The following is a 25720-nucleotide window of genomic DNA, read 5'->3' on the forward strand; positions in this document are numbered from 1 at the left end:
GTAGTTTTCCTCGGAGTTACAATTCCCAGCACCCTTAACAAACTACAGTTCCCAGTGGGGGTTTTTTTGGAAGGGAGCCATATGCTTTCAGCGTCCTTTATTTATTTTACTCATTTATCACATTTCTATCCCACCTTTTCCTCCCAAGGAGCTCAAATTGGCCTATCTGGGTCTTAGCCAGTGGGCTTGATGGCCGAGGGGGGCGGATTTGAACCCGGGACTCTAACCAGTGCACCGCACTGCCTTTCATGTGCCGGGATTGCTTCAACATATGCTGCAATTGCCAACTGACGCGTAAAGATGAACCCGTGCGGTTCCCATAGGAGTTTTACTCCCGGGGAAGGAAACGTGCGTGCATTGCATCGCTGGGATCCAGTCCTTTGCAATCGCCCAGCCCCTCCCCTCCTGCGCCCTGCCCTCTTGTCTCCTTTAAGAGGAGGAGCTGGGCCGGGCAGCTGGGAGGTTATTTGGAGCCCATGTGACGCGACGCTGCTCGGCTTCTTAGTAGCGGAGACTCTGGCCTGGCGTCGGATTCAAGGCGGGGAGCGCTGGGAGTGAAGGCGATCCGAGAGACCCGGGGCTTCGCTGCCGCCTTCGTCGTCCACGGAGTTTGCAACCCACCCCGAGGTACATGCTCCGAGCTCGTGTGCATGCACGCACAGAGAGAGAAAAAGAGACTTGCAATATTGCTCGCAAGACTCTTTGGCCGCTTTGTTCAGGGTAGGAGGAGGAAAAAGAACCCAACTGTCCTGCAACCGCAGAGTTGACGATAAGCCTTATTTTGCAGCCCCCGCCAACAAAACCTCTGTTCCATGAGCAGGCTTCGGGAGGAATAATAAAAAAAAAAGATCTACCTCGGAATGGTGTGCCCCGGATTTGTTGGGAGGTAAGACCGGAAAGTGGTGGGATATATCCGCGAAAGGGAGTTGTGTTTTCCCCCCTACCCCTCCCTGTAAACTTGGAGTCTCTTGATTCGGAGTCGCTGCCCCTTTAGCTGCGTGTGAATGCAGAAGAGTTTTCATCCTCTCCGGATCAATGGATTCGCTGAGTGTTTGACTCGCCCTGATGTTGTTGTAAGGGGCTGAAAGCTCTTTAGCAAAATAAAAATGCCCTTTTGGTTATTTCTTTGCTTTTGAAATGGCATAATGTTGAGACAGCAGCCTTGGAGACACTTCCTTGACTCTTAAAAAAATCCTGTCCGTGTGTCTTTTTTTACTAAGTAAGTACAGGATCGTGGTATGAATCGTCTTGCAGAAAGAAGTGCGGCTGTGGGATAATTTTGGAGCTGACAAACCCTGGGATGGCCTTATGTATGTTCCAAAAAGTTGAGCAAATTGGCGTTTTGGTGTGTGTGTTTGTTAAAAGCCAGGAAAAACATTTATTTCTTCCTACTCGTGGCTGCCTGTATAACCGATTCCTGAAAGCCACAATCCAGCACTTCTAGGAAGCTGCTTTCTTCTAAGTCAGACCTTTGCTCAGTATTGTCTACTCTGGCTGGCAGCTGTTCCTCTGGGGCTTCTGTCTTCCCAGCCCCGCTTGGAGATGCTGAAAATTGTACCTTTGGCATTCAGAGCCAAGTGTTTTCCCGCTGAGCCACAGTTCTTCTCAGTGGGAGTTTTGATTCCCATTGATCATAGACCCTCCCATTGAAATTGTCATCGGAAAGGGTGACAGCTGGATCTCACTCTGGGCGTGTGGTTTTTATTAGATCTTTGCACGACTAGAAGTGGCAGCGCTTTGACAGATATTTCAGGCATTCTCAAGGTCTCTTAAAACAGTTGCTCTTACAGAAGCAAACTTAACTTGACTCTCAGATGCTCATGTGGGCACTTTCCCCCCTTTCTGCCTGCTCGATCTTCCCATCAACCTTGCGAGGTAGGCCTCTGGGGAGCCACCGTTCGCACCGGTGTCTGGTTTCTGCATCCTATCTGGAACTGGCCTCCTTGAGAAAACACTTCTGAAAAAGCATTTGGTGCCATCGTCATGTTTCCCAGACCCTGGGAACCTTCCAAACTTCGGATGCTTTTCCATTCTCTCTGTACATCTGGAGAATGACTTGCCACAGGCCACCCACCAAGCCACTGGGCTGAGCTGGGGATCCAGCTGCCCTGCTGCTGAATCCCTATAGAAAGGGGCTCGGAAATATCTCCGTGGGGCTTGCTTGTTTGGGGCAGGAGTGGAGTGAAGGGAGGAGAAGAACCAGCATTTGAAAAGTTGGAGCCTGCCTGATTGCTTTTGCAAAAGCGTTTGCTGTTACCCAGGAGCTCCAGATGTTTTTGTTTAGACCGCAGCTCCCATCAGCCTGGGGCCTGTTCTTCTGCATCCTTTACCTGTGTCTCAAATTGAGCTCATGGGGCAGCTGTGTAGCTTGGTGGCAGAGCACATGCTTTTCATGCAGAATGTCCCACTTCCAATCCCCTGTCTCCCCAGGCAGGCCTGGGAGAGACTCCCTGTTGGAAAGCCTGGCGAGCTGCTGCCAGTCAGTGCAGGCAGTGCTAAGCTAGATGGTCAGAGGTCCTGACTTCTCCCAGCAGTTCTGCGAGACAGAGAGGTTGCAGTGAGCGATTTGCCTGCTCTTGCGCCCTTTATGACCCCCTCCCCCCGACTTTGCTTCTTTCTCCGAAGTGTGTCGGGGGTGGAATCCCTATTTTGTATGTCCATTTCTATTAATCAGGTTAGCTTTTAGTTGATTGAATTTGACTGGATCTGCAGGTAAGGGTTGTTGTTTTTTACAAAAAGGTTCAGAAGCAGAAATCATAAAAAAGGTGTTTACACCACAGGTAGCCAATGTGGTGACTTACAGGTGTTGCAGGACTACAACTCCCATATCCCCTGACTATTGGCCACACTGACTGGGGCGGATGGGAGTTGTTAGTCCACCACCATCGGAAAGGTAGCAGATTCCCTCGCTGCGAGAAGCCAAGTTACAGGGAACCAGGCAGAGGGCCTTCTCGGTAGTGGCACCCGCCCTGTGGAACACCCTCCCACCAGATGTCAAAGAGAAAAACAACTACCAGGCTTTTAGAAGACATCTGAAGGCAGCCCTGTTTAGGGAAGCTTTTAATGTTTAATAGGTTATTGTATTTTAGTGTTTTGTTGGAAGCCGCCCAGTGTGGCTGGGGAAACCTGGCCAGAAGGGCAGGGTATAAATAATAAATTCTTCTTCTTCTTCTTCTTCTTCTTCTTCTTCTTCTTCTTCTTCTTCTTCTTCTTTCCCGGCCATGTTTAATTAAATTAAAAGCCAGAGCAGGCACTCGTGCAGAGACACAACAGTGAGCCTCCTTTTTCTGGATGGTGCTCCCAGCTCCAAGGAGCCTTTAGACCAGAACCTGTGGACCCTCTGGGTGCTGCTGAACTAAAACTCGCACCATTCCTGACCATTGAGCATGCTGACTGGGTATGATGGGAATTGGAGTCCAACATTAGGAGATCCAAAGTTCCCTACTCCTAATTTAGATGGTGAATATACATGTCTTAAATATATTGTTGAGGAAACACATCCCTTTATAGATGTGAAGGCAGGGATGCCTCTTCTAGGATGGTGCTTACGACCTGCAATACCTTGCATGGGGGGGGGAATCTGCCTGATTTTAGGGGAGCTTCTTGAAAGTTTTTTTATATTCACCTAGTAGCTGAAGTGTTTTAAAACATCACAGCCCTATCCCCGCCCTCCCCACCATATTACATATTTAGAGAGAATATATATTGTCTTTCTCATAAAAATACATTTGTTTTGTAAAAAAGAAAAACAAACCATAGTATGGAAAACCATAGCTTCTGCCTTTGAGGTGTGTGTTCAATGAAAGTATTCTGCTAGGACCCAACGCTTTGCCAGCGGTGCCTTTCCCAACCTGGTGCCCTCCAGATGTTTCAGAAGTGAGCGCCCATTGGGGTGGGTGATTTCTGGTTTGCTACATCGCGATATATCACCAGCTAAACATGGTTCAGTGGAACAATGTAGAGGCGAGTCCATCAACTGTGTCTGAGGCTGATGGAAGTTGTGATCCAAAACATCTGCACCACATCTGGCTGGCCTGGCCCTGCACGTAGTATAAGGAAGACTGATCTGTCAGCTAGGATGCTTCCTGTTCAGGTCCTGTTCATGCTGCCTTGTCGACTGAATTTGTGCCAGTTGCTCTCAGCAGTACAACAGCTTTATAGGTATTGAAGCCATGGCATGTGAAGGAGTCCAAACCACTTGAAAGATAAGGGGACAGAGCATCTGCTTTGCATGCAGAAGGTCCCAGGTTCAAACTCCAGTGTTTCCAGGTAGGGCTGGGAAAGAGTCCTGGCTGAAACCCTGGTGAGCTGCTGCCAGCCAGTGTAGACAATATTGAACTAGATGGACAACTTGCCTGACTTGGTATAAGGCAGTTTCCTATGTTCCTTGAAGCCAGATGCCCAAATCACTACCTCTTTCTCTCACCTTCCAAACATTAATCTGCGAACTTCCCTGAGACCCCCAGGTATAGGGCGGTATATAAAATCAATTATTATTATTTAATTAATAAATACCGTATTTTTCTGTGTGTAACACGCCCCCATGTATAAGATGCCCCCCCCCCCCTATTTTGGGGGACTCCAAATTGAGAAAATGGAGGGAGATTGTATCCGTGTAGAAGACGGCCCACAATTTTGAAAAGAATTTTTAAATAAAAAAACCTAGTCTTATACACAGAAAAGTATGGTAGTTTACGACCTTGTAGCCTTAAGAGAGAGGAGTCAAGCGCATGATACTTCTTGTGAAAATCTGGCTTCTAATTTTTTTAAAAAAAATTGCCGTTCTGCTGTTGGATTGTCTCTAACTTTTAAGTCCTGCTCCAAGTAGACCCATTGAAATGAATGGGCTAGAGGTGGTTCCTGGCCATTCATTTTGAGGGGTCTGCTAGTGAGTAGGACTAGCAGTGAGTACAGCCGGTTGTCTCACCCATCTTGCAGTGCTGACCTGATGAAGGTGCCAGAGGCCATTCTTCTCGTGAGAAATTTGCAGCTGAGGGTTGGGAGGGCGCCCTGTAATTGTCCCCAACGATTAGCTGCAGGGTTGAGCAACAGCATGCTTCTTTTTATCGGCAGGCCGAAGCAATTAGCATGTTGCAGAGAAACACTTCCCAGCCAGAGGTCAGGGCGTTCTGCAGGTGAGATCGCTTCAGCTTTCAGAGTAAAACAGAAACAAACAAAAGTCCGACCTCGAAGGGAGAGCAGTATTTATTTAGTATGTGTGCTGAGTCACAGAGGGGTCCCGGTGACAGGTCTAAGAAATCTTCTAGAGAAAGTATGCCATGCAGCCAATTTCGCAATGCGCCCAAGTCACAGCAGCACAGGAAACTTGCCTTCTATTGAGTCAAGCGATTGGTCCATCTAGTTCAGTGTCAACTACACTGACCAGGAGTGGTCGTTTCAGCTGGGGCAGAGAAATCCTGGTTCTGAGAGCTGCCTGGGAAGCTGGCGTGTTGTACGTTCACTTACAAGCGCAGGGGCGTCTCTGGCCCTCCAAGCCTTTCTGTGTGGCCCCTGGAGTTCTCTCCAGGCCACGCCCCTCGTCACACTCTCCATAGGAACCTAGGAAAAGCTTGACTTAGACCCTTGGTCCATCCAGCTAGCTCTATTGGGGGCAAGAGAATCCAGCGAGAACTTTCTCTTCCTGTAACTTCAGGTCTGGCAGTAGACGCATTTAAATAAAACCTGAAAAGGCCTTTGTCTTAGAGTTGGAGAACAGCATGTCTTATCCGAGGAACAAGACAAGTGTGCTAATTTATTACTAGGAAGCAAGATGCGATCTTCGGTTCGTTCTTTCTCTCTCTCTCCCTGTCCTGTCCCGAACCCAGATGACCCCGGTTTCCTTGTGTGACTTGCAGGGCCTCTAATTCCTTCTGTGCCTGGTTTCCCCTCTTCCTCTATACTGTCTTGTGCAATGCATGGCTCTGGGCGGGGCATGCACCCTCCTCCAGCGCACCATGTGCAATGCTCAGTGCAAGTGGCGCTCTGAAACCTGTCGGATGACCTGCTCACATCAGCAGACGGGGTGGCATAGGCGTCAGGCCAAAGGAGGTCCATGTAGCCAGGGACCCTGTCCTCACAGTCGCCAGCCACATGCCCCAGTGGGAAGGAGGACCTGAGCGCATCAGAATTCTCCCCACCTGTGATTTTCAGCAAGCAGGGTTCAGAGGCACAGAGTGCAAGTTGATCAAACATAGCCATTGTGGTCCGTAGATTTCTCCACGGACCTCTGTAATCCTCCTTTAAAGCCATCACTACATGTCAAGGGAGGAACGCGGGTGGCGCTGTGGGTTAAACCACAGAGACTAGGACTTGCCGATCAGAAGGTTGGCGGTTCGAATCCCCGCAACGGGGTGAGCTCCCGTTGCTCGGTTCCAGCTCCTGCCAACCTAGCAGTTCGAAAGCATGTCAAAGTGCAAGTAGATAAATAGGTACCGCTCCAGCGGGAAGGTAAACGGCGTTTCCGTGCACTGCTCTGGTTCGCCAGAAGTGGCTTAGTCATGCTGGCCACATGACCCGGAAGCTGTACACCGGCTCCCTCGGCCAATAAAGCGAGATGAGCACCACAGCCCCAGAGTCGGTCACGACTGGACCTAATGGTCAGGGGTCCCTTTACCTTTACCTTACATGTCAAGGGAGTGAATTCTGTAACTATGCTCTGTGCTAAAAAACAAAAGCCTGTCATGGATTTCCCACAGTTCATCTTCATTGAATGATCCTAATCTTATGAGGGAGAAGCACGTCTCTCCGTTTTTCATGTTGATCTTTACTAAACCTTCATTCTGTGGGTGTGTCTGTCCTGACCTGTTTATTTATAACCCATCTATTTCTCCAAGGAGCTAAAGGTGGAGTGCATGGTTCTCCCTCTCCTCATTTAATCCCCACACAACAACCCTGTGAGGCAGGGATTGGCCCAAGGTTGGCTCAGGGAGCTTCATAGCCAGTCGGGGGATTTGAATCCTGATCTCCCGGGTCCCAGTCCAATAATGCAACCACTGTACTTTAATAAAACCTATGGGGGAAAACCAAAACAAACTCCAGCTCCCAGAATCCTTTTGGGGGAAGCCATTGCTGCTGCTTAAAGTCACATGACATTGTTTTAAGCATAGAGTGCAGATAGGCAACTGGAAGGGGTTTAAAGTAAGAGCCGCGCTTCCATGGAAAAGCAAAAGTGGGGGGAATGTTTGGTGGGTGTTTGGAGGCTGCGGCTGACACGTTCCAAACGAATTTCTGTCTTTTCTTGATTCTTAAATGCCCACTTATGGCAAGGAATCGTGCATGCCAGACTCAATAGTGCAGCAGCCATGAACAGTGACTCTGTTGTGCCATCTGCAACTTTGACTGTGCTCTTGTGTTGTTGGTTTTTTAGCAGGGGGAGGTTTGTTCAGTCTTGCTTCAATGCATCCCTGCAGAAGAACGCAAGAAGAGCCTGCTGGATCAGGCCAGTGGCCCATGCAGTTCAGCATCCTGTTCTTTCAAAGGCCATGCAGGTTTCCCACTGAAACATCTGGACCTGATCAGAACACATCACTCTCTCCTGGTTTCCAGCATCTGGTATTCGGAAGCTTGCCTGTCTCCAACTACGGAGGGTAGAGCTTAGCCATCCTGGCTAGTAGCTGACTATAGCTTTCTCCATGAATTTGTCTAAGCCACCCTGATTAGTGGCCATCCTTGTGGGAGGGAGTTCCACAGTTGAACAATAAGTCATTTTTTTCATCTGTCCTGAATCCTCCATTATTCAACCTCGCTGGATGTCCAAAATTTCTTGTGTTATGATAGAGAAATAAAAACTTGCTCCCTATCCACTTTCTCTGCGCTGCCACCTCTTCTATCATGTCATCTCTTACTTGCCTTTGAATCTACTTAGAGATGCAACAGGCTTGGAATAACTATCAAACTAAGCTGGGGGTTCCCAAAACTGTGGTTCAGAGACCACCAATGACCCACAAGCTTCATTCAGGGGGTCTGTGGCACGCCTGCATCAAATATTTGTATTAGATTTCTTATACCTTGAATTTCATTGCATCACAATTTGATTTGCGGGATGCACATCGTAATGCGATAAGACTGCAATATATGGGAAATAAAAGGAGCAATAAAAAATGCAGTTAGAAATCATACAGTTCCTAGCACCGAGTGTTACAACTGTTGCATCAAGCGGCAAAATTGTTAAGTCGTCCACTAAGACCACCTGCAATTTTCAAGTGCTTTGTGGGCGCAGAAAAGTTTGAGAACTGCTAGGCTAGGTCATTTTTTAAAAAAATTGTTAGCTGAGTGTCCTCTCCCCTTGGTTTTGCTTTTCTACAAAGGTTTTTGGTGGGAGGCATTCGCACAATAGAAAATAGTCCACTGTAGACAAAACAATGAAATGGTATGTCCTTTATAATAATAAGCAGCAAGATATTTTTAAAAGGAACATCAACAGGTGGTTGTGATGGAGTTCTATCTCAAACATCTGCAGATGCGTCAGGGATATTAATTAGAAGCTAATGTGAATTCCAGAGGGACCATAGCTCAGTTGGTAAAGCATCTGCTTTGCAGACAGAAGGTCCCAAGTTCAATCCCTGGCATCTCCAGGTAAAACTTGGAACATCTCCTGCGTGAAACCCTGGAGAGCTGCTGCCAGCCAGTGTAGGCAATACTGAGTTAGGTGGACTGACAATCTGACTCGGCGTAAGGCACCTTCCTATGTTCTTAATAAATATGGTGTTGAAAGACTAAAAGAGAGCAAGCCTGGTGAATCAGCAGCCCCAAGCAGTGTGGGACAGTCCTGGCACCACCACCAAGAAGCCATTGCCTATTGTGCCTCAGCTCTATGAATGCCAGTTTTTGTGTGGTGCATGGACTGCTCTGCAGATCCTTCTGCTAGAGTTTGCAACAAATTACATCAGGCAGCTTTTCTTTTGGTTAATGCATCCTGCTAAACCATGGTTTGTTTAAGCTGTGGTTTATTTTAACAGACCATCTTTCTCCAGGGTTTGGGTCATTTTCCAGCTCCTCATGCCTTTGTAGCTTGGCGTGAGTCTGTGGCAGGATGGGGGGGGCATTGTTAAGAGATGGTACTGGGTTCACGTGTAACAACTCAGCCACAATTAGGCAAATCAAGACTCATCAACTGACAACAAGCCATGGTTCTTTATGCGCCCCCTCGCCCAGCTTGTCCGGAGTTTTGGGCTGGGTTGCCATCAGTATGCCGATGACACCCAACTCGATATCTGTTGATGGATGGCCATCCTGACTCGGCCCCAGACACACTGACCAGATGTTTGGAAGCTGTGGCTGGATGGTTACGTGGGAGCCGGTTGAAGTTAAATCCTTTGAAGACAGAGGTCCTCTGGCTGGGACGGGGCGATATGGGATTGAGGGGGCAACTCCTATCTCTTGCGGGGGTGCAATTAGTGTCAGCATCGTCCGTTAAGAGTTTGGGTGTAATCTTCGATACCTCCCCCTCTATGGAGGCGCAGATTACAGCTATAACAAAGGCGGCATTTTTTCATCTCCGCCAAGCTAAGCAGTTGGCTCCTTATCTCTCTCGCCCTGACCTAGCCACTGTGATCCACGCGACGGTCACCTCCAGATTGGATTATTGTAACTCGCTCTACCTGGGGCTGCCCTTGAGACTGACCCAGAAACTCCAGCGGGTGCAGAATGCCGCGGCGAGAGTCCTTATGGGGTCTTCTCTGCGAGATCATATTCATCCGGTACTATACCAGCTGCACTGGCTCCCGGTGGAGTACAGGATCAGGTTTAAGGTGCTGGTTTTAAAGCCCTATATGGCCTAGGACCCTCGTACCTACGGGACCGCCTCTCCTGGTATGTCCCACAGAGAAATTTACGGTCTGCAAATAAAAACATCCTGAAGATCCCAGGCCACAGAGAGGTTAGGCTGGCCTCAACTAGAGCCAGGTGGAACGCCAATCTGGTGGAACGCTCTGTCACAAGAGACTAGGGCCCTGCGGGACCTGACATCTTTCCGCAGGGCCTGCAAGACAGAGCTGTTCCACCAGGCCTTTGGTCAGGGCGCAGCCTGACCCCCTCCTCTGGCAATCTGCACAGAATTTTGCTTAGTGGTTGCCATCAATTTGATTTTAATTAATTTTATAATGAATGTTTTTAGAATGCTGGATTATTTTGATTGTTGTTAGCCGCCCTGAGCCCAGCTTCGGCTGGGGAGGGCGGGATATAAATAAAATTTATTATCATGGGTAGGCAAACTAAGGCCCGGGGGCTGGATGAGGCCCAATCGTCCTCGGCTGGTGGATGGTCCAGGAATCAGCATGTTTGCTGACTCCTGGGCCTAAGCTATTGCGCCGGGTTCATGCATGGCACTAAGCTGTAGTCTAACAAACCATTGTTTAGTGTGGCATGCAAACCAGGCAACTTGATTGGTTGGCAGGCTCACCATACTTCCATTTTAAGTCTCCCCCTTAAGAATAAATGATCCCACTGTTTGTGGAACAGAGGCTTGTTTATAGTTTAAAGTATCCCTGAAGCCGAGCATTAACTTGCATGAGTCTGACCCTTGGGCCATCTAACCCAGTGCTGTCTGCTCTGACAGGCAGCGACTCTCCAAAGTCTCAGGTAAACGGTCTTTCCTGGCACCTGTTACATGATCATCTTAACTAGAGACAAGAGGACTGAACCTTCAACCTTTGCTATGCAAAGCAAGTGCTTTTCTGCTGCTGGGGCAAGGAGCCCATTTACTGCTTAGCAAAGTGAATTTCCAAGGTGATGGATGCGAGGTTGCTAAGAGCTCTTGAAAGCTGAGCGCTTTCCTGCGGTTGCACATGGAGCACTCAGTCAGCTTCCTGAGAACATTACCTTTTGAGCTCCTTTCTTTTTTCTTTTTCTTTTCAAAGTATGCAAGATTCCAGCCTTTATTGATTAAAACAAAGACCTATGGAAGCATGTGACAGTGTGCAGGCATGCTAAACTGAATTCCTGCTGGATACGATTTTGATGCCTTGCCCTGAGGTTATTGGCATCTGTCTGTCTCGACGACGGAGGAGTGCTCCTTTTGGGGGTGAATCTGTTGGAAGGTTGCAACCTGCTGCAGATGTAGAGGTTGAGACAGGAGAGACATGTTTTGTTGCAGCTGGGACAGATGAAAGCGTCTGGCTGTGCTGCTATAGATGCACCATGGCATTTCTTGTCTCTGCACTCCTCCCAGCGGTCATTCCTCCTTGCTAGCTTTTTTTTGCCACCTTGCCAGCACAGATTTGTCTCACCGTTGTGCAAGAATCTTATTCTTGCAGTTGTGATTGTTCTGGGCTGCCAATGCATGCATGCATCCACCTTAATTTCCCCCCCTTTCCAGTCCACCATGCTCACTAAAAAAAATAAACCTGATCGTTGCAGCCATCAGAATTTCCATTCTTTGGTTCTACAGGCACAGGTGTTGAGCAGAGCGGTTTATTCCTTTGGCTGGGGGCAGCACACTGCTGTGTAAACAGTGTCCGCTTACAGGCCATCCCTCTAGAATGCAAAAGGTCACTCACAGCGACAGCTTGAAAACAAGATCAGGCAAGTTCGTGCTGTGTGGGGCTGTGGTTGTGACAAGCCCCTTAGTTTCAGGACAGGGGCTCCCACTCAGGATGCCCTAACCTTGGTCTTGCCCCCTGGCAAAGACCATGTGGTTTGTCTTCTACACTGATTTCTATCTCAGCGGTAGTTTTACAACAGCCCTGGGAGGTATGGCATTATTCTATCCTTAAGCCCATGATGCAGTGCGATTTCTGAAGCTGTGTAGGTGTGGCTCCATAATAGTGTCTGACAATCTGAACTCTTTCAGTGGTTTATCACCATAGATTGTGGCATCAGTGCAGTTGGTTTCATTTGGTATCATATACCCCCTCAGTTAGCTTTCTTGACCCTGGTATCAGGCCTTATCCTAAAATGCATTCTGGAAGCCTTTCTGATCTCTTAAGACTTTATGTAAAGATGAGCACAGTGATCTTGTGTTACTAGCAAAATTTAATTTGTGTTTCCTGTAAGAAGAATGGGCTCCACATAGACTGCAGTAAGATAAACTTTGAACTTGGCAAACAAAGATAATCAGTTAGTTGAAATAATATAATCCTAGTGAGAAATGACTATCAGCTAAGTAAGGTAAACAGAATACCTAGCAGACAGGTAGTTGTAGGAAATGGACGATAGAACAAAGGAATATATTTGCCAGAACAAATTACTTATCCAAAATATCTTATATTGCAGGCTTCCTCAACCTTGGCCCTCCAGATGTTTTGAGACTGCAATTCCCATCATCCCTGACCACTGGTCCTGCTAGCTAGGGATGGTGGAGTTTGTAGGCAAAAAACATCGGGAGGGCCGAGGTTGAGGAAGCCTGTTATATTGCAACGTTGCTGTCAAATAAACCAACTTTATGGGGTTATAAGATTAAGGGTAAACAAATATCTATAAAAGATGCATGTCATAACTCTAGCAAAATGTCCCAAACCTGTTAGTAGAAATGTGTAGGAATACACACGAGTGCTGGACACACATTTAGGTTCAAACACACACCTTGTTAACAGCTCTTCCATACTTCCTCACTGGAAGCTTCCCAGGAACTGCAGAGTATCCTCTGGAAGTAGAAAATGGGGTTTCTTTTAAATCAAGGGTGCGTTGTTTTTACAGCAGAAGTTCCTGATTTTTAAGAGTATCTGGATATTTTGCGTGTGTGCAAAATGGGGCATTAGAATCTGCATACACAGTCCTCTTTGCCCAGGATTGGTCCATCTTTTCCTATCCTCTTGAGTAAAAGAGGAATATCTTGGCAAAAAAGATATTCACAAAGATGTATACAAAAAAAAATATCACAAAGAGGTGAGCAAGCTTTCAGGTTCGCTAGGGCTCTTTCGCAAGCTGAATGTTAAGTAAAAAGCAGGGGGGATAATCTGAGAGAAGATGAATATACCCAAGTGCATGTTGGATTAATCTTAAAATAAAAAGGGAGGGGGTCTCTCTCCCCCTTCCCACCCCACATTTTGCTTAACTTCCAGCTTGACAAAGACTCCAGATGAGCTCTGAAGCTTTCTTCTTTTAGGATTCTTTTTAGCTCCTCCTAATAGAGGTATTGCTTGATGGGTCTGGATTTTTCTCTTTCTCTCTGTAATGAGCCAATACAGATAATTTTGTTATCTCTGCATACCTAGCATCGTAATTTTCTGTAATTGAGTTGCATAACATTGAAGGCTGATGAAGGCTGATGAAGCAACCTTTTTGGAGTGTGAGTCTTCTGCCCGGACTTCTTGCCTTGAGTCCTCTGGGGGCATCCTCTTCGCCTGCTGTTTTGGTAGCTTTCTGACATTCTATAGTCCGTAGATTGTGTGGGAAGAAGGGCTGGTGATGGTGCATAGGTTAGAGGCTTTCATGCATTATTTGTAGGAGATTGATTGCGCCCTGTTTGCATCACATGTGCACAAATTGGGGTTCCAAATTCCTTTGATTCCCTGGTTTTTTTAATTACTGTTTGAAAGGAATGGTTTGTTCACGTGGAATGTGAGTGATGGTTTGTTCACGTGGAATGTGAGTGATGGTTTGTTCACATGGAATGTGAGCAATGGTTTGTTCATGTGGAATGTGAGAAAGTTTTTCATGTGGACATTGCACCAAGCCACGCTAAAGCTTTGGAAAACAGGAAGCAACCTTTTACTGAGCCCAGACCATTGGCCCGTCTAGATCAGAAGTGTCTGTTTTGAATGGCAGCAACTTTTCAACGTTTCAGATAAATGTTTTCCCCAGCTTTACATGGAGAAGTCTGGGACTTTCCGCATGCAAAGCAGATGCTTGACCGCTTAGCTGCAGCCGTTCCTTAGCCATGGTTTGGTGTGATGTCAGGACTAAGCTTAACTAAGACCTCCTAAGTGGTTGACTACAGTAGCCTGCAATTGATGGTTCTTTGGTGTCGCTTAAGAGGTCATGGCCACTGGCCATTGGTCCCATCACTTCCTGGCAAATAGAAGGGGAAGGGGAAGAAATGGAGGCAGTGAGAAATTTTACTTCCTTGGGCTCCTTGATCACTGCAGATGGTGACAGCAGTCACGAAATTAAAAGACGCCTGCTTCTTGGGAGAAAAGCAATGACAAACCTAGACAGCATCTTAAAAAGCAGAGACATCACCTTGCCAACAAAGGTCCGTATAGTTAAAACTATGGTTTTCCCAATAGTGATGTATGGAAGTGAGAGCTGGACCATAAAGAAGGCTGATTGGCGAAGAATTGATGCTTTTGAATTGTGGTGCTTGAGAGTCCCATGGACTGCAAGAAGAGCAAACCAATCCATTCTGAAGGAAATCAGCCCTGAGTGCTCACTGGAAGGACAGATCGTGAAGCTGAGGCTCCAATACTTTGGCCACCTCATGAGAAGAGAAGATTCCGTGGAAAAGACCCTGATGCTGGGAAAGATGGAGGGCACAAGGAGAAGGGGACGACAGAGGATGAGATGGTTGGATAGTGTTCTCAAAGCTACCAACATGAGTCTGACCAAACTGCGGGAGGCAGTGGAAGACAATAGTGTCTGGCGTGCTCTGGTCCATGGGGTCACGAAGAGTCGGACACGACTAAACGACTAAACAACAACAACAAGAGTAGATGGAGTCAATAATATATATGATGTGTTTATCCCATACTGTTTTTTGTTTGTTTGTTTTTAGAAAAGCACAATTCTACAGTCTTTGTCAAGCACGTTAATAATTCACTCGTGCAGAGCATCTTTTCTACATCTTCCTCCTCCTCCTTGTCTGGGGAGGTCAGCGGGTTAAAGCCCCCCCCCCCAACCCCAGAAGTTCTTAATCAGCAGCTTACGATGGGTGCCATGTCGCCCCACGCCAACCCCTCACTTTCATTTTGCAATCGTAAGGGGCTAGGAACTTGGTGGCTTTTCCTCTTTTTTTAATTAGGTGAAAGCTGAGATTTCTGGAATGTGAATTCCAGGTGCATGCGAACCTGTGGAGGCTCCTTCAGAAACAACAGGCTGCAGCGGGACCTTCTGTGAATTGTGCCACAAAAAAACCCCACCCAGATTAATTTTTTTTCCACGGCCGCTAGCAGCTCATGGGTGGCTTGCGCAAATGCCTGAGGAGACCGTCTGTAGCAGAACGTACTTGTCATGTGGGGATGTGCATTCCATGGCGCTGCAAGTTCCCCAGGGATGTGAATTCCAGACTCTTTAACAATAGGAAGTGTTGCTGATGGGTGTCTAAAACCTGGGCATGTCTGTCCAAATCAGTGGGTGCTCACATTGCTGGACGCTGCCTCACCAGCCGGGTTGTCGGAAGTGGGGAGGAATTCCACCCCCCCTCCCTCTGCACATTCCCAGCTCATGATAAGGAAGAATCCCCTTTGGCCTGTTGTTCTTGGATGATTTCTAAGTCCTCTTCTCACTCTTATCCTGGTTGTGACTAATCTGCGTGTCAGTTTCCTGAACAACTTCAAGGAGGGATTCCCCCCCCCCTTAATGACCTGCCATTGCTTAGATTGGCAAAAAAAAAAAAGCCGCCTCCCTGTACATTTAAAAACAGGATCATGCTGCTTTAAGCATCCATGGCTTCCTTCATTATCATGGGTCCCATCACAGCACTACATACAGTGGTACCTCAGGTTACATACGCTTCAGGTTACAGACTCCGCTAACCCAGAAATAGTGCTTCAGGTTAAGAAATTTGCTTCAGGATGAGACCAGAAATCGTGCTCTGGCGGCGCGGCAGCAGCAGGAGGCCCCATTAGCTAAACTGGTGCTTCAGGTTAAGAACAGTTTCAGGTTAAGAACAGACCTCCGGAACAAATTAAGTACTTAACCCGAGGTACCACTGTAGTTCCTTGCACAGGAAGGTTGACTGTTAAAGCACTGTGAGAATTGCGGCTTCGTTTTGTCTATTTTCTGTATTTTTATCCCACCTTTTTCTCAATGGTGGCGTACATTATTCTCCCCGCACATCCAGTGGTACCTCGAGTTAAGTACTTAATTCGTTCCGGAGGTCCGTACTTAACTTGAAACTGTTCTTAACCTGAAGGACCACTTTAGCTAATGGGGCCTCCCGCTTCTGCCGCGCCTCCGGAGCACAATTTCTGTTCTCATCCTGAAGCAAAGTTCTTAACCTGAAGCACTATTTCTGTGTTAGCGGAGTCTGTAACCTGAAGCATATGTAACCTGAAGCGTATGTAACCCGAGGTAACACTGTAACTTGTTCAGTCCCCGCAACAACCCTGCAAGGCAGGTTAGACTGAAAGGACATCTCTTCATGGGCAGCCTCCCAGGGTCTGCATGTTGGAGGAGGGTGGAGCAAGAGGCAAAAGTGGGCAGAGCAACAGATAATAACACCTTAACGCTTTTTGTGGTAGGTTACCTTCCAACCATGGGACGCGGGTGGCGCTGTGGGTTAAACCACAGAGCCTAGGACTTGCCGATCAGAAGGTCGGCGGTTCGAATCCCCGCGACGGGGTGAGCTCCCATTGCTCGGTCCCTGCTCCTGCCAACCTAGCAGTTCGAAAGCACGACAAAGTACAAGTAGATAAATAGGTACTGCTCCGGTGGGAAGGTAAACGGCGTTTCTGTGCGCTGCTCTGGTTCGCCAGAATCAGCTTAGTCATGCTGGCCACATGACCCGGAAGCTGTACGCCGGCTCCCTCGGCCAGTAAAGCGAGATGAGTGCCGCAACCCCAGAGTCGGTCATGACTGGACCTGCTGGTCAGGGGTCCCTTTACGTTTACTTTCCAACCAGGCAAATACCAGAGGTTTGTATGTGTGCCCACAAGCCAGATCCAGAGGGATGGATCCAAGCCCCTATGCCGTGTGCACTTCATGCACTTAAATCACATGGCTTCCTCCCGAAGAGTCCTGGGAGCTGTAGTTTTATCCCTAGCAGAGCGGCACTTCCCAGCATTCTTAAACTACACTTCCCAAAATTCCTTGGGGCAAGTCATATGCTTTAGATGTAGGGCGTGTGCACAGGCATCCTTTAAACAATGCTAGCATTTTAAATCCTGTGATGACAAAAGCTCTTTACAAATGGGTGTTTGTGTATTCTCTAGCTTCCTGCCTTTCTAAACTGATGCCCTGCAGGTGACAGAAGCATTCCCTCCCCCCTGCTTCACCTTCGTCCCTCCTCATCCAGGTGTTGCACAGCATTTTTTAAAAAAATGTGACCGGACTGGTCAGGGCAGGGCTGCAACCTTACCTAACAATGCCACTTCCTTATTGTATAAAAACAACAACAAAAGACTTCGTGGGTTTGGATGGCACTTTTAAGATGGCTTTATTTTATTTTTTTCAGCAGCTGTGGGGAGTTTCCCAGCCTTTTCCCAGAACCCTGAAATCTAGACACTTTATGTATTTATTTGCATTTATATAATCCCGCCTTTTCCTCCAAGGAACCTAAAGTGGAGTACCTGGTTCTCCCCACTTCTCATTTCATTCCCACAACAACCTTGCGAGGTAGGTTGGGGTGAGAGACAGTGAGTGGCCCAAAGTCACTCACTGAGCTTCATAGCCAAGTGGGAATTCGAACCCCGGTCTCCCAGGTGTTTTGTCCAGCACTCTAACTGCTGCATCACACTGTCTCCTCCTTTTTTAAACTTTTAACAATGGTCACGTTTTTGCTTTAAGCTAGAAAACTTTGCAGTTTGGGGGTCATGTTGTTCATGTGTGTGCCTTCCACCCAGCTTCTGATATTCCATGCCAACGCTTTGGGTGTTGCTAAGGCACAAATTCTGGCCCCAAACCTTTCCGGAACTTGTATTAGTTTCTCCTTGCCATCTTCCCCCCCCCATGGGTGTGTTTTACTTTAATTAATAATAATAATAATAATAATAATAATAATAATAATAATAAGGAAAAGTGTTTGGCAAGATAAAATCACAGATGGGACTTGGTCACTGCCTTGTTAAAGGAAGAAAGTCTAGGGACCATCTGAACTTCTTTTACTTAGCTTAAGGTAAAGGTAAAGGGACCCCTGACCATTAGGTCCAGTCATGACCGACTCTGGGGTTGTGGCACTCATCTCGCTTTATTGGCTGAGGGAGCTGGTGTACAGCTCATGTGGCCAGCATAACTAAGCCGCTTCTGGCGAACCAGAGCAGTGCACAGAAACGCCGTTTACCTTCCTGCCAGAGCGGAACCTATTTATCTACTTGCACTTTGACGTGCTTTTGAACTGCTAGGTTGGCAGGAGCAGGGACCACGCAACGGGAGCTCACCCCGTCATGGGGATTTGAACCACCGACCTTCTGATCGGCAAGTCTTAGGCTCTGTGGTTTAACCCACAGCGCCACCCACATCCCCTTACTCGGCTTAGAACTCCCCTAAATCAACTCTGTCCTTTTCTGTCTGAAACAGACCCTCTAGCTCAGTATTGTCTACACCAACTGGCAGCAGCTCTTGAGGTTTCAGGCAGGGAAGATGCTGGGATTTGAACTCAGGACCTTTTGCATGTTAAGCAAGTGAATGCATCCAATGAAGCTCATGAAAACTCAGGCAATAAATAACATTGGGAGCAGTCTTATACTGAATCAGGCCCTTGGTCCATCTAGCTCAGTGTTAGCAACTGACCGGCTGGCAGCAGCTGTCCAGGGTTTCACGCTGGGGTCTCTTCCAGCCCCTCCTGGAGATTCTGTCAGGGATGCAGCCTGGGACATCCTGCATGCAAGGCTGATTTAGTTCCCCAGAGCCACCCCACTTCCCTTCCCCCTGAATCTATTATTTGGTTTTAAGGTGTCACAAGACTTTAACAAGAAGCCAAAAAGCCTGGTTTATCGTTCCTGCGCATGTAGTGTTCTAGCAGCCTCCGATGCCGCAGCACCAAAACATTTTCCGGGCAAACTCCAACCACAGTGCCAAAGTTCTGTGGCCAAGTTGGTTCTGCAAACCGGTTGTTTGTTTGGCTGCGTCTCCAGTCTGGTGTGAGAAGGCAGATACGAATGACATTCCCCAAATGCACTTGGCCAGCTCTGCATCTCAGAGCATACAGTTAAGTTCCCTCTGCACTTAAACCCGTGGCTGTGATTGTGACGCCCACAAGCCTGTTTGACAACGCTGGTGATCGTTGCTTGCCTGCTGCTGCCTCTCTTATGCAAGCAAGCAGAGTGATGCCAATGGGGAAACCGAGGCCTGCAGTGGCCACTTTCGGTGGACAGTCTTATCAGCTTCCTGGAAAGGGCAGGGTGAGAACAATACTGACCGTGGGTGGCTTTGGGGGTTTCTCCCCACGAGATCCGATAGCTGAGGGCTTGCCTCCCATGCAAAAGGGTCCAGGATGGATCTCACCTGTCTCAGGAAGAGTCGGGTCATTGACCTGTCTGGCTCAGCGCTGTCCACACTGGCTGGCAGCAGCTCTCTGGAGTTTTGTACGGGAGGGGGGCATTCCCAGCCATGCCTGGAGGTGAGGGGGTGGGGGTGGAACCTGGGACTTTCTGCATGCAAGGCAGGTGTCCTACCACCAAGCTACAACCCTAACCCACCGGTAGTGGGATTTGGCCTTTCATGTTTCAGCAGTGCCCTGTGCGAGGCCAAAATGCAGTGCCCCCTGCTTCTCGCTTTCCATTCTGCACATGCGCTACGCCGTAGTGGCGATGCCCTGCAGCGCCCCCCATGGCTTGGCACCAGTGCGGGGGAACCAATTGCACTGCTCTAAATCCACTTTTGCCCCAGCCCACAGTTGGGGGCACTAAAATAGCTGGAGACCCACGTTTGGGAAACACGGCTTTAACCGGAGTTCCTTTGTTTCCCAAGCTCGAGTCTCCAGCTGTTTTTGGACTACAATTCCCATCATCCCTTTCCTGTTAGCTAGGGATGGTGGGAGTTGTAGTCCCAAAACAGCTGTAGACCCAAGTTTGGGAAACACTGTGTTAAAGGAGCAGTAATGGGGACTGGGAACACAGCTTGAAATTCTCCACTAAAACACACACACACACACACACACACACACACACACACAGCCTATATATGTATTAATCTTGCAAATTCCAGTTGCATAACACAGTTTTGTCTCGAGGCTGGAGGGAGGGGTGAATTTGCACAATTCTGGTATATGCTAGTAGTCACAGGCTGTTGAAGGATAAGGTCACCAATTGGAATCAGTTTCACTTGGGTCTTCCCATTTGAGGCATCCGGTTGGCCACTGTGAGAACAGGATGCTGTACAACATAGGCCATTAGCCTGATCCAACCTCTTTTTACACTTTGATGGCTAGGTGAGCCTTTGGCCTGATCTCTTAAGGCCCTTCTTGTGTTCTCAGAATGAGCTACACAGGGCACAGGAACCTTTGGTATGGTCCTAAGGGATCAGCACACCTGGATTGTGTCTTGCCTAAAGATGCTCAAGAAACCCTTTCTTTCTGTCCAGTTCTTAATCTGTAAAGAAGCAAATAGACCAAACAGGTGTGCAGTTCTCTTCCTCCCACTGCTTTCTGACTCTTTGTTTGGCTGTTGATGCTGCCTCCCAGGAGAACATGCCCTCCACCCACAAACTCCCTAATATACATGTGCATCTGATTACCCAGATATGCATAATTTTAAGGGATTGCCTGTGATGGATGTGTGTAATTAAGGAGTCCTAAATTAGCCACTGGCAGTAGCAAATTGGCTACAAACCCAGCAGAGTTCAGCCCCACCCATGCTCACCCACTTTACATAATGTGTTGGCATAACCCTGGCATGTGCCACAGTAGCCACAGCTACTGGGTAAATTGAGCTTAGTCAGAGAGCAGAAGCCTTGGCAAATAATACAAGGGGAGGCCGCCCATTGTACCGCTGTGTGAGTCCCTGTTCTTTGGGCCAAATTTGCTGCAAATTGGAATAAATGCCCACATCCTGGCTTGGTGCTTCGCACTTCCTTCGTCTTGCACACACGCTCCCTGCAGACTTCTGTTCAGCAGTTCTGGTCTGTAGGGTTGAATCCATTGTTTGCCCTACTCAGAGTAGTCCATTAATTTCAGTGTGCCTACTCTGAATGCAACCCATGGACTGCAAATAGTAAATTCATGAAGGGGGAGGCTGCCCATTGCATCTCTGTACAGGTCCCTGTTTTCTGAACTTGTTTTGTTGCAAATTGCTGCAGAGTATATGCACTGGAGATAAGTAGCTATTCCAGCGGCATGACTTAGCTGGAGGCAACCCACAGACTGCGTAGAGTAAATCAATCAAGGGGGAGGCTGCCCATTGCAGCTCTTTGTGAGTCCCTGTTCTGCAGCAAACGGGAAGAAAGGACCCGATAGTGCCTTAAAACCTGGCTGTGAGTGCTTTGCACTTTCTTTGCAGCGCACACAATTTCCTGGGTATCGTGTGAGCTGGCCTTTCCACTTCCAATTCAGAGAGAGCGGCGCTTCGCCGCTGCCAGAAGCTTAGGGGAAAACGCTGGTCAAAGAACACAAGTTATGTAACATCCCCAGGGCGATGTTTCCCGACCTTCTTTTTTTAAAAAAGTTCTTAGCAGAGGAAGACGGCCAGAATCTTGCCTTCCCTGTTTACTGGCTAGGTCAGTGGACTGCTACCTCTGCCATCAGCCTTGCTGAGCATGGGTGTGGGTGGGAAGAACAGCTCTGTTTTCTCTCCGGACGGACCCGTGTCAAAAGAGCCATCTTTCACCTTGGCCTGTGTCTGCAGGGCTTGGAAGATGCGTTGCCTGCTTCTGTTTCCTGTGTTGCTAGAGCGTAGAAGGGTTTTTCCACACAGCTTTTATAGTGTTTTCGAAAAGGTCGGCTCGCTGTTTCCCTTTCGCTCTCGCTGCCCGGCTCCAGAGGGCCAGAAGTCGCCAGCTTCTTACTTAATCGGGCATTTGCTGCCTTAAACAGGAAGATGGTGGTTCTTGTGGATTTGTTGCTGCTTTGCTAAAGGGGCCGAAAGCTCTAGATTTTGGGATGTTTTGCAGTTAATCTGTGAAGCATAGCCATAAAGGCACAATTTTTGATTACTGTGGCATTATGTTCTGACTTCCGTGGTGAGTGGTTCCCCAACCCAAGTCTGCTTTGGAGAATGTGCATGTGAGAGAGAAAGAGAGAGAGAGAGGGTGGGGGGATGATTTTTTTCCAACCAACTTTGGGGATGGGGGTGTCACTTTGTGTGATGTAAAACATTCCCAAAGTTGTGCTTATGTGCATTCCCTCCCCCCACTCGTGGCCTGCAAAGAAACAATTGTGATTTTGCAAAGCTGATTTTGATGCAAGGTATGAGGTGTTTCCTCACCAGGGACTAGAATGCTGGATGGTTTGAAATCAAATTTAAACTGCTGTCAAGGCTTGTCCTCGCCAGGGACTAGAATGCTGGATGATTTGGGATTTTGCAAGCAGCTGTTCCTGAAGGGGTGTCCTTTCAATTGCAGTTGGCGACCCATTCCCCCTAATGGAGCCACCGCTTTGCTTGAGTCTTACTTCCTGGCTTCTCCTAGAATCCTCATAGCAAATTCCACGTTCAGGATTGAAAATAACACAAGACTGTTATGCGAACCTGTTGTGAGGCCTCACCCGGGATGGCTGTGTCCCCTTCTGGTCGATGCACCTTTTTTTAACAACAACAGTGATCTTTATTACGGTCCAGAGACCCAACAAAACATTACAAATCAATACACAGTTCATACAGCCTACCTTAAAAAAAAAAGGTATTGTACACCTGCCAGTCAGTGCAGACAGTACTGAGCTAGGTGGTCTGACTTGGTATTAAGGCAGCTTCTATGCTTCTATATCATAAGAGAAGGGCTGTAGCTTAATGGTAGAGCATCTGCTTTGCATGCAGAAGGTCCCAGGGTCAATCCCCACCAGCATCACTTGGTGGGCAATTTGTGAAATTCCCCAGGTGCCATGGGTCCCTGAGGATCATCTAGTCCAACCCTCTGCAATGCAGGGATATGCAGCTGTCCCATACAGGGATCAAACTTGCAACTTTGGTGTTATCAGCACCCTGCTGTAACCAACTGAGCTATGAGGTTTGGAAATCTCTGAAGTGATCCATGAGGACTACTGCCCCTTGCCAAACAAATCTCGCAATCACTCCTCTCCCTGCCCACCCACCCTGCAAAAAAAATATTGGCTGTTAAAGTTTGTATTTGGAAGGGGCTCTCATAACAAGGGACTTTCCTTTTTGAAGTTTCCTGGCTTAGCCTGGGCAGGGTTTTTGTCTGCTGTTTGGACAAGCGTTGCTTAATCCGCTTCATAAGATTCCCGGAACGGTCCCAAAAAGTTCTCATTTCAACAAAGGAAATCTGGGGGAAAGGTTAAAAGTCAAAGTAAGGCCCCACTTTTCCTGGGGCACTCCTCGAAGCCTCTGTGGGCGATGGGCTGGCGACCCCGGATGGGGACCCAATAAAAATAACCTGAATTGAAACTGCTGCCTGGCTCATCTACCCTGGATCCTCCTTTCATTCTTGTGGGGTGTTCCAGGCCCCCAAGAGTATAACAGGATATACTGCAGCACCACTACCTTTAATAGTCGCAGAAGGGCTTTGACCGAAATTGTGGGTGCCCCATGCGACAAAAAGTAAAACCGTGCCCCTGTAAGAGGCAAGAACAGTGACTCATACTGAGGGGCAACAGGCAGCCACCTCTCCACAGGTAACTTTATGTACAGTATTGGTTGCAATTGATCCAGTGGGGATGGAATTTGCCGTCGCTCCGTAAGTGAATGCTGATTGGAAAGATGTGCAATATCCAGGAACAGCAATTCGTGCAGAGGTGCAATGGGCAGCCTTGTCAGTCTGATTGTACTTCTTGTTTTTTAAGAAAGATTTAAATTGTTCCTCAGTTGCAGCACACCTAGTAGCGATCAGATTGCTGATTTCTGTGGCTGACTGTGTGAGCTTCTCTGTCACCGAGGATTTAGTTCAGGGTGTGTTGGAGAGTTTTGTTGTTGTTGTTGTGGGGGTGGGGTTTGGGGGTTTTTTTGCTTTCAAAGGAAGCATCTCAGCCAGGCTTAACCACCAAAACCAGCTCGGTGGAGCTGCTTCCGTTACTGGGTTGGCAGTGTCGGGGAGGGGAGAGATCATGCTTCTCCCCTTCATCTTGCCAGACTCTTCTGAATCAAGAATGAGTAATGGCTGCTTGCAGGAGAGGCCCTCTCTGTCTCTCTCACCCTTCAAAGATCCTGAAAAGAGAATTTAGCAATACACTGGGCCCTGTGAGCAGCAAGCATCAAAATCAAGCACTGCTGGAACAGAAATCCCTCTCCCAAAGTGCATCCGTAGGGGAGGATGACAAGGGACCAGGCCTTCTTGGTGGTGTCCCCCATGTGTGAAACTCTCTTCCCAGTAAGGTTCAACTGGGTGAACCTGGTTGAACATCTTTTCGCAACCAGGTACATAGTGTGCTGCCAAACCTTTGTAATGCTGTGATGCAGGGTGAGCAGGTGTGGTTGTGTCGTGTCATAGGAAGCTGCCTTATCAGACCGCTGGTCCACCTAGCTCAGTATTGTCAACACTGGCTGGCAGCAGCTCACCTGTGTTTCAAACAGGGGCACTACCTGGAGATGCTGGGGATCAAACCGGGGACCTCTGATGCACTACCACTAAGTTGCAGCCCTTCTTTATGCATTGTGTTATTTTTACACGAGTTTTTGTCAGCTCCTCCTAAATTATGCGCACCGTTTAAAATATGTTGCTAGTCTCTTGGACACCTTGTTGTACAACAAGCGACTGGCAGCTGAAATAAAAGCAATATTGAATGATCCCTAGAGGAGGAGCGATTTGTGACCTTGTGTGTTGCTAAAACACGCACCTGGTTGTCTGCGTAAGACTTGTCATCGCCACAAGTGCGCAAGAGCGCCTCCTTGGAGCGCACGTCTGCATTGCTTCCCCTTTTGGCCGAACTGTGCCCAGACCTGGCTCCTTTTGGCAGGGGGTGGCGTGTGCTCAGTTTCCCCTTTAATTAGAGAGCTCTGTCTGAGCTGCTGCCAGCCCAGCTGCTCTGCGGTTACGCCTCTGTCCAAGAGAGAAAGAGGCATCGGAGGTGTCCAATTAGCTGCAGGCTACCTTCCTGTCTTGGCGTGATCTCATTCTTCAGATGTTGCTTTCTGGTTCCCGGAGCTCTGGAGAGGACAAAAGAGGGTGATGATGATGATGAACTGAGGCCTTCTTCTGGAAGCCTGTTGAGCCAGCTTTTGGCTTGTGCAAAATGGAATAGGTAATGCTGCATTTTTCCTGTTTTATTCACAGTGCCAGGGTGAGTTGTTTCAGGCCCATGGGCCATATCCGGCCCTCCAGCTGTCTTTTTCTCTCCCAGGGCCACACTGCCTTTCTGGCACTGATTTACATCTTGTCCTTGAGTTTGTTTGTTTTTGCCTGAGCTCTGATCATGCCTCTTGCTTGTTTGTACAGTATATGGAAAAGGCTTTGGGGGGGGGGACGTTAAACTAGATTATTGTGCAAAGGTAGAATCCACATTCTTGCTCCACCCACTTTTGCCTCTGGCCCCAACCACCAATGGGATGTGGCCCTCGGAAGGTTTGCAAAAAAGTAATGTGGCCCTCAGGCTCAAAAATAATCAAATGATCAGCTTTGCCTCTTCTTTATGTTGCTGGTGGTATATACAGTATACTTTTTTCAAGCCAGGGTGCCTATAAAGTGTTTGTGTGTATAATATATATATATATATATATATATATATATATATATATATGTATATGTATATGTATATGTATATGTATGTATAATTCTGTGTGTGTGCTGGACACAAGGTCTGATTCACTCTCCCTACCATTTTTTTTCCATGCCAAGCGAAATCCTGATCATGAGTAACGGTTATGAC

The 25720-nt window shown here is 47.8% G+C and overlaps 1 protein-coding gene across 2 annotated transcripts in view; it reads left to right on the top strand.

Annotated features, from left to right (window-relative positions):
* The first annotated feature begins 455 nt into the window (after positions 1 to 455).
* The window catches only part of SPSB1 (splA/ryanodine receptor domain and SOCS box containing 1), a 36292-nt gene continuing 11027 nt past the window's right edge, over positions 456 to 25720 (top strand). The window contains exon 1 of one of the 2 annotated variants that reach the window (XM_081016274.1): positions 456 to 627. The gene's annotated coding sequence lies outside the window, so the exon portion shown is untranslated. Of the gene's footprint in view, positions 887 to 25720 lie in introns of both variants that reach the window. The other variant, XM_081016273.1, reaches the window with a different exon arrangement.

The sequence above is a fragment of the Podarcis pityusensis genome, assembly GCF_964106645.2.
Source record: "Podarcis pityusensis genome assembly, chromosome: 8".
NCBI classification, from domain to species: domain Eukaryota; kingdom Metazoa; phylum Chordata; class Lepidosauria; order Squamata; family Lacertidae; genus Podarcis; species Podarcis pityusensis.